Raw genomic sequence first — 13,587 nt, 5'->3', positions numbered from 1 at the left:
GATGTTGCATAACAAAACTTATTTCCTAGTGGCTCCAAGGAACAAAATATATAACAACAATTTTTAAGAATTACGTGTTCATATTTTATTAATCATTCATTAACACAACATAACAAATGGACATAATAAGAATAGATCTGAAGGAAACCATATTTCAAAAAGATACACATATCCCAATGTTCACTGCAGCACTATTTACAATAGCCAAGACATGGAAGAAACCTAAATGGCCATCAACAGATGAATGGATAAAGAAAATGTGAGATATATATATATATATATATATATATCTCCACAATGGAATATTACTCATCCATAAAAAAGAATGAAATAATGCCATTTGCAGCAACATGGATGGATCTAGAGATTATCATACTAAGTGAAGTAAGCAGACAGGAAAAGACAAATATCATATGATATTGCTTATATGTGAAATCTAAAAAAAAAACCAAACATACAAATGAACTTATATACAAAACAGAAATAGACCCACAGATACAGAAAACAAACTTATGGTTACCAAAGGGGAAGGGAAGGAGGGATAAATTAGGAGTTTGGGGTCAACATATACACACTACTGTATATAAAATAGATAACCAACAAGGACCTACTGTATAGCACAGGAAACTATACTCAATATTTTGTAATAACCTATAAGGGAAAAGAATCTGAAAAAATATATATATATGTCTGTATAACTGAATAACTTTGCTGTACACCTGAAACTAACACAGCATTGTAAATCAACTATACTTCAAAAAAAAGAATAAAATTTAATGTCTCTGTTTCTGTCAACTTTCACTCATATTAAAATTCCATTTGTGCTCTTCTTCAGGTCCTGCAGCTATTAGGGGTAGCTATAGCTACCTATAGTCACCTTTATAGACTCTCTAGATGTTAAGGCATATTTGGCTTCCCATTATACTTTTATTGCCTGCTCACCCATAGCAAGGTTCTAAATCTTGTCCTACATTAAATAATTACATGTATAGAACACTACTTACAACTACAGAATACATATACTCATGCATTTTTTTTCAAAACAGTGCTATAGTGTACTGCAAATCAAGTCTCATCAGATCTCAAAGGGTTGAAATCATAATTATTATGTCATCTGGCCAAAATAAAATTAATTAGAAATTTAGAAATTATCACAAATATAACAATATTTTAAAAGCTCTAATTTTTATAATAAAGCAATATATTTTATATAATTAAATAAGTCAATACAAATTTAAAATATTAGAAAATATTTTGAAATAAATGTTGATATTTTAAGATGTAGGCAGAAATTTAATTCATTATTTGTATACATTAAAAAAGAAGAAAGTGAAAAATCAATTATCTAGGAATTCACCCCAAGGTATTAGGAAAATAGTAAATTGAATACAAAAGGGAAGAAAGATAAGACAGAAAATAATAATGAGATATAAAATAGCATATAACAGAGGATGAGCACAGACAAAAGTTAGTTCTTTAATATGGCTAATAAAATTGATAAACTCTTAGTGAGACTAATCATGAGAAAAAACAGAAGGTATAGATAATAAAATCAGAAATGAAAAAGAAAATATCAGAATAGACCTTTTAGATAGTAAGTCACAATAAATTTGTACTACGAAAATCTTTATAAACACCTATGAAAATGTTAGCAAATTAGAAAAATTCCTACAAGAAGAGAGCTTATAAAACTGAAGGAGAAATGATGATGAACAAAGTCCAGTGCATACCAGATAGGATCACAAGTAAGGTTTGCCAAAAATTTGAGGAATAAATAAAAATCTTAATTTTACCAGTATAACCAGAATATAGAAGAAAACAGTCTATTTCCCTATGTATTTTATGAGACCATCATATCCTTCATAGTATAAGCTGACAAAGACATGATAAGATCAGAAAATTAGAGGCCATTTTTACTCATATAGATGCAAAACCCTAAATGTCAAACAAAGAACAAAGAAAAGCTGAAAAAGTCATGTAGCAACATATAAAATACCACATACAAACACACAAACACAGACACACACCTGTAAGAAGCTAAGTCTTGAATTACATTTGAAAATCATTATTAAAAATCATTAACACAATAAAGAAGAAAAAAGTATTGGATCATCTCAACAGATGCAGAAAGATTTGAAAAACTTCAAAATCTATTCATGATAAACAGCTCTTGGCAAGTTAGAAACAGAAGGAACATCCTTAGTTTGATAAATGACATTTACAAAACATTATAATAAACATGTCTAGAAAGAACAAAAAAACCCAAAAGTTAGCAGAAGGAAAGAAATCATAAAGATCAGATCAGAAATAAATGAAAAAGAAATGAAGGAAACAATAGCAAAGATCAATAAAACTAAAAGCTGGTTCTTTGAGAAGATAAACAAATTGATAAACCATTAGCCAGACTCATCAAGAAAAAAAGGGAGAAAATTCAAATCAATAGAATTGGAATTGAAAAAGGAGAAGTAACAACTTTCACTGCAGAAATACAAAGGATCATGAGAGATTACTCAAAGCAACTATATGCCAATAAAATGGACAACCTGGAAGAAATGGACAAATTCTTAGAAAAGCACAACCTTCAGAGACTGAACCAGGAAGAAACAGAAAATATAAACAAACCAATAACAAGCACTGAAATTGAAACTGTGATTAAAAATCTTCCAACAAACAAAAGCCCAGGACCAGAAGCCTTCACAGGCGAATTCTATCAAACATTTAGAGAAGAGCTAACACCTATCCTTCTCAAACTCTTCCAAAATATAGCAGAGGGAGGAACATTCCCAAATTCATTCTACGCGGCCACCATCACCCTGATACCAAAACCAGACAAAGATGTCACAAAGAAAGAAAACAACAGGCCATTATCACTGATGAACACAGATGCAATAATCCTCAACAAAATACTAGCAAACAGAATCCAACAGCACATTAAAAGGATCATACACCATGACCAAGTGGGGTTTATCCCAGGAATGCAAGGATTCTTCAATATATGGAAATCAAACAATGTGATAGGGCTTCCCTGGTGGTGCAGTGGTTGAGAATCTGCCTGCCAATGCAGGGGACACGGGTTCGAGCCCTGGTCTGGGAGGATCCCACATGTCACGGAGCAACTAGGCCCGTGAGCCACAACTACGGAGCCTGCGCGTCTGGAGCCTATGCTCCGCAACAAGAGAGGCCGCGACAGTGAGAGGCCCGCACACCACGATGAAGAGTGGCCCCCGCTTGCCGCAACTAGAGAAAGCCCTTGCACAGAAACAAAGACCCAACACAGCCAAAAATAAATAAATAACTAAATAAATAAATTTATTAAAAAAAATGATACATCATATTAACATATTTTATGACCTTTGTGTCAAAAATCATAAACAAGAGGCATTCAGCTCTAAAGGAAAAATGTCTAAGTTTAACTTTAACACTGGAAATTTGAAAGGCACCATTGAAAGTGTGAAGTCACAAAACAGACGGTTAGAAGTTTAGAAGTTGTTTGCAACCATACCGTTGAAAAAGAAATCCCCAAATCAAAGAAAAAACCAAGAACCCATTAAAAAATTTGAACTCAGAGAAGATATTTAAATGACCACATTAACACAACCTTATTAATAATCAGTGATTTGCAAGTCGAATCCATAATGTGTTCTACTACATAATCAGTAGAATGCTTAAAATAAAGACTGAAGAGCTCAAGTGCAGATGAGAATGTGGAGCAACTGTAACTCACACTGTCCACTGGTGGAAGCATGAAATGGTTGAGAATCTCTAAAGCTGTCCCCTAAAAATTTGTCATCAACGTGTAGTGATAACCACAGTATATGTACATATATTTTTTAAAAGTCTAATGCTTATGCTACTTATCTTTAGGAAGCAAGATAGAAAAGTAGAATAATAAACCTAATTCTCGTTTAATTTTATATCTCATGCTAGTAAACAGTGCTCATGTCCAAGAAAATATAAAACAGGCTACATGAAGGTCGCTCTTAAAAACTAACATGATTTAATGTATTAAGCAGTAATCTCATTTACAACTTATGCATTTTAATACATATTACTGAGGAGTGTTTGTTGCAATGTATTTTATTCTGTTTCAGAATTAAAGAGATTTTTATATTAGACATAAGGAGATAATCTGACAGATAAAATTAACACAAACTGTAAAACATTCTATAAGATACAATTGCTAGACTACTCTCTCAGTTGTATTAAACAATATCTTTCAGTGGGGATGTTTTAAAAAAACTATTTTTATCTTAGATTAGATGAGTGCAATGTACACATAATGTCCCAGACAAAGTTTTCAAACTGTCATTTGGACCCCTTCTCTATCCCTTCTAAACACATATTTCTTATATGAAAATATACTTGGCTTTAAATCATTCATGCAGCAGTTAAATAATTATTACCTATTGTATTTCTTTACGATCACACAGTTGCCAGCTTCTACATTTTTGAAGATGAAGTCTTTAAGGATAACCAGAAAGAAACATCATATTACTTCTAAATTTAAGTTCCCTTGAGTTCAATGTAATTCTGAGGGACTCTGTATACTTGTCTAAGTTTAGGGGGCTGCTAAATGTTAAAAAAAGTGAACATTGAATGTGCTCCTCCCCCAACATTCCCACTTGAATATTGGAAAATTATACCAATCATAGCAATGAGCTTATCTAGTCACTTTACAGATAATGATAGTGATCTGTTAAGTGAAACACATAAAGTAAGGAGAGAGCTATTTAATATTTTTTTTGTTCAAGGGTCCTGACATTAAATCACACAGTGTCCAGTATATGACAAGTGCTTAATAAAATTGTTACATGAATATTAAGGTACTAATGTAACTAAAATGCTTATACGGCACTTGTTTTTTACTTGATTAATTAAAAACTGTAAAATAATATAGGAAATATGATGCACATAACTAGTAGTGATGGTAACATCTTTCATATTGCAGGTTTATTTCTATGCTTCATTATGAAGTTTGAATTTCATTTACAATTTTCTTTTTAAAGGAATAAATTAAGATTTTGATGTTACTGTACTTTCAAGGACAGCAGCATTATTTTATTTACTGTGGACATGAAATTCTGATCTTTCATGTAAAATTTAGCTACTTTCTGTAAAGAATATCTTATTAGTAAATATGATTTACAAAATGATAGATAAAACGTTAAAAATGTTCAAAAGTAAACAATTATTTAATATGTTCAATATAGTAGACATAGATGTTTAATTTGGGACAGGAAATTAAATGTCTCACTTCTAAAATGTTAGACACATTAATTAGTTTATCGACATATCCAAATGTAATATACTAGCATTGATAACTTGGTAAGATAATGGTACACTTTATAATGTAATTTTAATCAGTAATTTTGTTTTTTTGGGCTCACATTTTTAAAAAAATTTGGATTGTGTTTTCTAACTAATGTCTAAATCAAGTATATATGAAGTTTTTTAAAAGTAACTTAATCATTACTGATTTTCTTATTTTGATTAGATTATTTTGTGTGTTTAATAATTGTTGGCATAGATGTGATGATAAGTTTACTTGTTCTACCTTTGGTGTGCAAACTGAATTATTGTTCTTCCTTGCTATGATTATATATCAATATCATTAAATAATTAGTAACTGCACCTCAAAATAAATTAGATGTTTTCATAAAAAATGCTGAGCATAACCATTATTTCAAACACAGAACAAAATCTAAAGTTCAGGAATCTCGTTATACAAATCTACTGTTTTTAAAGAACAAGAATTTATAAGGAAAAAAATCTTATGTGTACTGTTGCATTATAAGGGCTATCATATTTTTCTCAGTTTCTAAACATCTGCTGACTGCCTCAGAACTCTTTACAGTGTCTTTGGTACAGACAGGCTTTGTACATCTATGTGGAATAAATCTATAGGCACAATGTTTGTAGCATTTAAAAAGTATTAGCAGAAACAAGATGCAGGATTTAGTGTGGGATTTACACTATTGCAACACGGGCACAACTTAGCTTGCAGTGGTTAATTATCAAAGTGAGTTTTAATTTTCCAGATGAACTAATAATCCCCCCCCACACACACAGTCAGAGGGTTAATGATGGATAGAGGAAAAGCTAACAAGTATTCCATTTTAGAGCAGGAAAAAATTATATAGTAATTACTTGGGTAGTAATGTTTGGGCACGCGCTGCTCTTTTACATAATTTGCCAAAGGTTTTCCTGAAAATGCTTGAGTATGGGCATGCAGATGAAGAACTGGGATGAAAGAAGTTTGAATTTCTGCTTTCCCAGTGAAAAGAAGAAAGCCACAACAATCCTTGAAGCTGTCCCAAATGTAGATGACTTAAAGACAATTGTTGCTCTGAGGATCATTATTCCTTAAACTGACTTTCTCATCTAAGTTGATTTGTTAGCTACAGAATTTATAGTCATAAACCTCAAAGAAAATGCTTGCTTAATTTTTAAGAAGTCTTGATTTGTTATTTACTAACTATCTGGTGTAAAATCACTTATTGCCTTCCTGTCTTCACTCTGGCAAGTATTCATATGACACTATTAGGATTCACTTCAATTTGAAATAGAAAATGGACTTTGCTTTCAAAGAAGTTGACTAGACATTTTGGAAAACTTCTGAATGGCCATAGAGGAATATGAGGTCTGTGATGCATAGTGCAAAACTTGCACACATATATATCATGTGTTTATCTCTTCAAAATTCATTTTTTTAGCCATACTATTCACAACTTCAAATTGAAGAGCTGAGCTGCTTAACACAGTAGCCGACACTGGTCTGCTGTTCTAAAAATTTGATTTGAATAAATTTATGAATAAATAAAAATGATTATCTATATCGTATCTCCTTAAATATTTGAATTATACCAAATCCATCCGTATAATAACTGAATGAAACAAATTGATCAATTATTTTATTATACTTAGTAGCACACTCATTATTTTCATTCGTAAAAAACAAAAACATCAGCTCTTTGTCCTAATTTGTCTAATATTGGAAAAGTAAAGTTTTTTTAAAAATAAGATACATAATAATTTTATTGGACTTTGTAGAATTAGTGATTTGTGAGGTAACTGACATGCCGGTATATTATGAAAATAATTCACATATACTATATAATCCTTCCTCTAAAATTTTATAAAATGATTTAAATAAGCATTAATATTGCATGATTATAACATCATTTGTTTAGTATAATTGTGAAATAAATTCTATAATATCATAACTGACATTTTCTTAGTTTATCAAATATTTTATTTCTCAAATGCCAAATTATTGTGAAATCCAATTACTGAAATTCTTGGAAAATTATTCTGATGTTCTATAACTTTGTATTTCCACCCCTCTTTCGTCTTCATACCATACATGGAACATCTTTGTTTATCAACGCCCTTTTTGTGAGTTACCCTGGCCACATTAGCTTCATTTCTGTTCCAAGAACATAAAAGATTTCAACTTTAAATCTATAGGTCAATTCAGAAGTGTGTTCTAAAGCTTAACGTAGGCTACATTTTTAAGAAAAAGAATAAAATATTTTAAATAAAAGAGTAGCTACAGGACTTTGAGGGGGCCTGTGTAAATGCAAGGTCCTGAAGCTTAAGCTTTATTAGCCTCATGGTATGTCTACTTCTGCTATGGAGTCTCTGCTAGGTGATTAGCTCTGCAAGGAGAGATATATCAATATCTATGGCTAAGTATCCCACATCCTTTAAGTATCTGTTCCATCATAACTGTTTCAACAATGCCTACACTATCCTATCCTATCCTATCCTATCCTATCCTATCCTATCCTATCCTATCCTATCCTATCCTATCCTATCCTATCCTGATCTCTTGGATCCCCTTTACATTTCTCTTTTTCTTTGTTCAATGTTACATACCTCTTAACATAGCATATAACTAAGTTAGTCATTATGTTTTTTTCCATTCCCCAACCAGAAGGTAAGGTCCACAAGGGCAGGGGTTTTTCTTTATTTGGTTCATTTATGATTGTCAAATGTTTAGATCATTATCTGGCACATGGTAGGTACATAACAAAAATTAGTTAATTAAATGAATGAAGTGACAGCCTTATTTTTCACTAATGATTTCTCAATACAATGCCCATCATCACTTCTCTAAAAACATAAATTACCTTGCTTACTTCCTTTAAAAAATGTTTTCCCAATAATGGTTTCTTACCAATGTTAAAATTAATCATCAAATTCTTAATGTGACCTGCAAACTCCTCATAATCTGATTCAACACTTTGTCCAACTTCTTTCCAAGTCAGCCTTTAAAAAATCTCAACACAATAATCTACCCAAACTGCATTTCTACATCATTCAAACCCTCAAACACTTTTGGCTTTGCCTTCACATCCCCTTCACCCCCCATAATCTTCACTCTCTCAATCTCTTCTCTCCTTAAACACACATGTGCGCGTATGTGCGTGCACACACACACAACTGTCTTCTTTACTAGATTGTAAGCTTCTTGAGGGAAAAATAAAGTCATATCTATAACAATAAGTTTAGCATTTAGCATATTGACTGGCACATAGTGAATATTAAACTAGTATTTAGGGAATACAAGAAGTTATCCTATTGTGTAACTAAAAATTCCTATATGACATTCTTTCATAACAGAGCAAATGAAAAACATTTTTAAAAAGGATTTTCACACACAGAAATCTTAAAACACAATTTCCACTTAGGAAGTGTAAGCTGTACTATAAATAGAAAAAACACAAATATTATAAAAGAGTTTCAATCTCTGTAACTTCTTTATTAACCACATGGTGATAACCCTTATTCTTTCTACAGAAATTATTCTCTCCTTGCCTGCATTATAACATCTGTTTTTTATTCAGCGTCTACTGACCCCAACATTCCCAGGTGACTGGAAACTGATATCCCAAGGCACATTTACTGAATCTAGACTTTCTATCACCCATATAATTTTTGTGACCCACACTGCTCACACATGCAGTGGATTAAATGGAATGGAATAAATGCATAAGGTGACTGTACTTGAACAGAAATACATCATGTGTCCTACAGACTGTCCTAACCTTAACCTGGGGATGCTTCTTTGTGGGGAGAATGGATAGAGGTCTCATCCTTCTATTCTCTTACTAACCATGGTTTTATATTTTTTTTCATTCAAACTAAATCCACCTTGCTATATGACATTGATAAATTTCTCCCAAGTCCTAGTGCATATGGGACCAACCTTGCATGACATTGCAACAGTGGGAACTCAAATAGATTGCTGATGTGAATGTAAATGAGAAAAGCAATTTGTGGTGGAACTTTTCTATATCTAGTAAAACTGAAGCTCTACATATATTTTGAGCAACATGGCGCTTAGCTATGTACCCTAGAGAAATGATGTCAGAGTCACAACATGAAAATCTAGTGAAGCGTTGTTTGTAATGACAAAATATTAAAGACATTCAAAATATCCTTAAGATGTTGAATCAATAAATACTCTGAGGTATAATCATACAGGTGTGAAATAGATAATAGAGTTATTGATATAAACATTTATAAATTACACAAGTTTGTAGAGCGGAAAAGTTGCAGAATAATATATACAGTATGCAGCATATGTCTTACAGTGGGCAGCATCTTAGATATAAGGACATAAAAAATACAAAATACAAAAATAATAATATTTTTTTCTAAGCTGAACAGTGAAAATTGACCATAATCTGAAATTCTGTGTCCTTGATGAAGTACCATTTATGATTCCTCTTATGCTCAGGAAATACAGGCTTAAAAAGTCCATACACACTGACAGAGTGGGATAGAGGTGGATTATGTGATATAAACTTGGCTAATTACAGTCACCAGTAAATTTTTACTAGAGTTATAAGAGAAACTGCTAGCCATATGAGTTTAATGAGCTGGGAACACACAGTTCCTGGACTATTTATGGCAATCATGCCTGTCCCTGAAGGGAGTTTGCCATATATAGAGAGAGGGGTTAATTTTGGTTTTAACATTTTCTTTACTCAGCAAATATTAAACATGAGTTTTAATGCCCTCTTTCAGCATATTTATTATTTCACAAATGGTTGAGAATAGTTAAGTGATCATTTAACATTATTAAATTAATACTGGGATCAGAGCATTTACATTAAAAATATCAAAATCGATAATAGAACTAGAAGTCTTAAACCAGTGTGTTATCAATGAAGAATGGAGAGGAAAATCAAGAAGAAAGATTACAGAACCCCAGTGGTATGCTTAAAAAATTGCTTAACATTTTTTGTCAAAATAATTTAGACACCTATCCAAATTACTTAAAAAATAAATACCAGATGGACTGTTCGTTCAATAAAAAATAGAGTATAAATAAGTAGAACTAAACATAGGCAGTTATTTTCTGAAATGGGAAGGAAAGAATTATAAATGGACAAAAAGCAATTTAAATATTTTCCATATCATTAATTCAATGAATGCAGATTAAAACCACTTGATGCTATTTTCCTTATGAGTTTGTAAAAAAAAATAATTTATTATGTTGAATGTTGCAAAGGTTGTGATTAAATGAACATTCTAATGCATTCTTGAAAATGATAAACTTAATTTTAAAGCTTCTTGAGAAAAATTTACTAGGTGCATCCCATAATTTATAATTTTGTATACAATTCAACTGTAATTCTACTTTCAGAAATTTTTAAGATAGCTATCAGTGAGATATAGGTATTATTATTTACAGTTATGTTATCACAGTGTTATTTTTAATAAAAAATAAATTCTAAGTGTTCATCTATGATGAACTGACTAAATAATGACATGCAATTTGCGGATTACTATGCATTTATTAAGAGTTTCATTTTTAAATGTGATGAAATATATTTAAGAATTATTATTTACTGATAATTGCAAGGTCCAAAATATTATGTATAGAATTATTCAAAATTTATATTCCTATATGGTGAAAAATATGGAGAGTGACTTTTTTATGTGAAACCTTATTAATGCCATTGATTTTTATTTTTTGAATATTTTCAATGGTAAACATTTATTTCCTTTATATCAGAATGATTTCAAATTCTAAAATAATACAAACAAAATTGTTTAAATCCCTGCAATTAGGTAGATATAACTATAATGAGGACGCTGAGCTGTTCAGATTTCACATTCTTGCAAAAGTTTTCTGGGAAATATTTTAAAGAAAGTGCATGCAATTAACATGGGATGGCCACTGGAAAATGAAAAACCTAGTCAAATTTCTAGAATAACAGTATTTCTTTGTTTTTTTGTGAAAGTATCTAGAGGATCCAGTGTTTTGCTTTATAATTGTAATCATACTGTATAATTTACAGTTGGAGCAAAAACATAAATGACATTTTAGCAAAGAAAATATTTTATGTTCTATATTAAGTTCCTACTGATGCTATAAAAAATTCCCACACACTTGGTGGCTTAAAAACAATACAAATTTCTTATTGTAGAGCTTTGGTGGTCAGAACCCAAAAATAGGTTTTAGATAAATTAAGCTAAAATTAATCTATCCTCAGGCCTGTGTTCCTTCTGGAAGCTCTAAGATCTGTTTCTTTGCCTTTTCCAGCTTCTAAATCTGTCTGAATTCCTTGACTTGTGGTCCCATGTTACTCTGGCCCATGTTACACCTGTGCTTCTGTTGTCGCTTCTCTTTTCCTTTTCCTGATGATCACATTGCTTTCTCTCTCTGCTTTCTTCGTGACATAACGTTCTCTCACTCTGACCCTGCTGCTTCTCTTTTATAAGGACCATTATAATTACTTTAGGCTCATGCCAATAATCCAGGATAATTTCCCCATCTCAAAAATCCTTAATTCCATCTGCAAGGCCTCTTTTGCCTTATAAGGTAACATAATCACAAATCCAGGGATAAAGGTATGAACAATTTTTGCAGCTATTTTTTAGCTTACCATTGAAGATTAATATTAACTTGAAAGATCAATTAAATAGCTCTTTTGTGGGTAAGCTGTTGGTCTAATACTTAACATCAAATTCTTCTCTACATATGGGTAATTTTTGGTTAAGTTCATGACAATTTTAGATGTTGACTAAACAAGTACATTGGCTTTAGTGGATAGATTAGTTGAGAGTAAACAGCTTTTATATATTTGACAAATTCAGTGGTATCAGTAAAATGTGCACACAAGTTATCATTACAGGTCAAACACAATGTATCTTGTTTGAAAGAACGGGAAATCAGGTAATGAACTACGGCCTGCGTATGTTATTACTAGTTCTATACAGTAAGCTCTATTATTCTTTTCTTCAAGACCCAGATTAAATGCTCCCTCCTCTTTGACATCTTACTTAGTCATTCTAGATATACTAAGTTGATTCTTCTGTGATTTCACAGATCACTTGTCTTTCATATCTGCCATTATATCACATTTATTGATTGATTTAAACAGTCATGTCTCCCACTGATTAAAGACCTCTAGAAGCGGGAATATCACATTTATCTTTGTAATGCCTGTGACTTGAATAGAGGCTAGCAGCCAATGAAATGTGCTCAGTAAACATTTCCTGTTTATTAAGTGAGTAATTAAATAAATAGAGATGACTGAATTGTTGAATAAATAATTTTAAAAAGACATATATTGCAAGGCTGATATAAACAAAAATACTGAGTATTTAAATATGACTGTCACTTTACTGTCTCTTTTTTCCATTTCTCTGGCTTTTAATATTAAGGCCAGTCACAGCAGGAATTTTACATTTGGTACTTTAGTCTTTCCAGGTGATCATAAATGTAGTTGCTGTATGGAGAAGCAGTCTGTATTTCTGGAAGTCACTCTGAGAGTTTTCACCCAGGGGTATATTATGCTGAAAGTCCTGAAGAGCCATTTTCATGTCAACTATTATACTCTACAGTTCTTTACAGTAAGTGACTCTGGGCTGATTCCCTTTGTTCTCTTAAGTATCATCAATTCTAAAGGAATCCATTATAACTAGATGGCATTTGTGTTATTTAAATATCTGCTGACAGTCAAAGAACTATTTCTGTTCTGTCATGCCATTTTTGTTCATTCAGTGCTTACTGAAATTTCTCTGAGATTCCTGGGAAAAGGGTATTTAAAATTTTCATCTTAATCCTTGCTACTGAGTAAAGGAATAAAAGTTAAAAAATACAAATGATATAAATTAAACATAGAAGTCAAATTGTAATTTAAGAATAGCATACAATATTAAAACATGCCACTTCAAGCTTAATTTACATTCATATTTGGAAATAAGTAAATAATTGGATTTCCTTGCTGCCAATAAAAGCACCTTTCCTTTTACTATATTCTGACATCCCTCTTATTTCCTTAACTAGGTGTCCATTGATATTAAGGAGCAACAGGCATTACCTGCACTCCTGCACCACTGCATCCACCCCAAATAAAACAATCCGAGTAACTTCATCTGACATTGGAGGTTAAAATATGCACATAAATAGTTCAGCTCTTCTTGCTTCTCTCTTTGTTAAATGTTTAACTATTCTTTCTAGAGACAGGAATAAGAAAAATAAAGTCTCCTGTATTTGGGGCAGCAATTTCCCTTACACTGAGCTGGATATAAGTTATTAGTTCTGCAAAACAATGGATTCCAAAA

Source organism: Balaenoptera borealis, assembly GCF_965194805.1.
Source record: "Balaenoptera borealis genome assembly, chromosome: 18".
NCBI lineage: Eukaryota > Metazoa > Chordata > Mammalia > Artiodactyla > Balaenopteridae > Balaenoptera > Balaenoptera borealis.
This window is presented reverse-complemented; position numbering follows the sequence as displayed.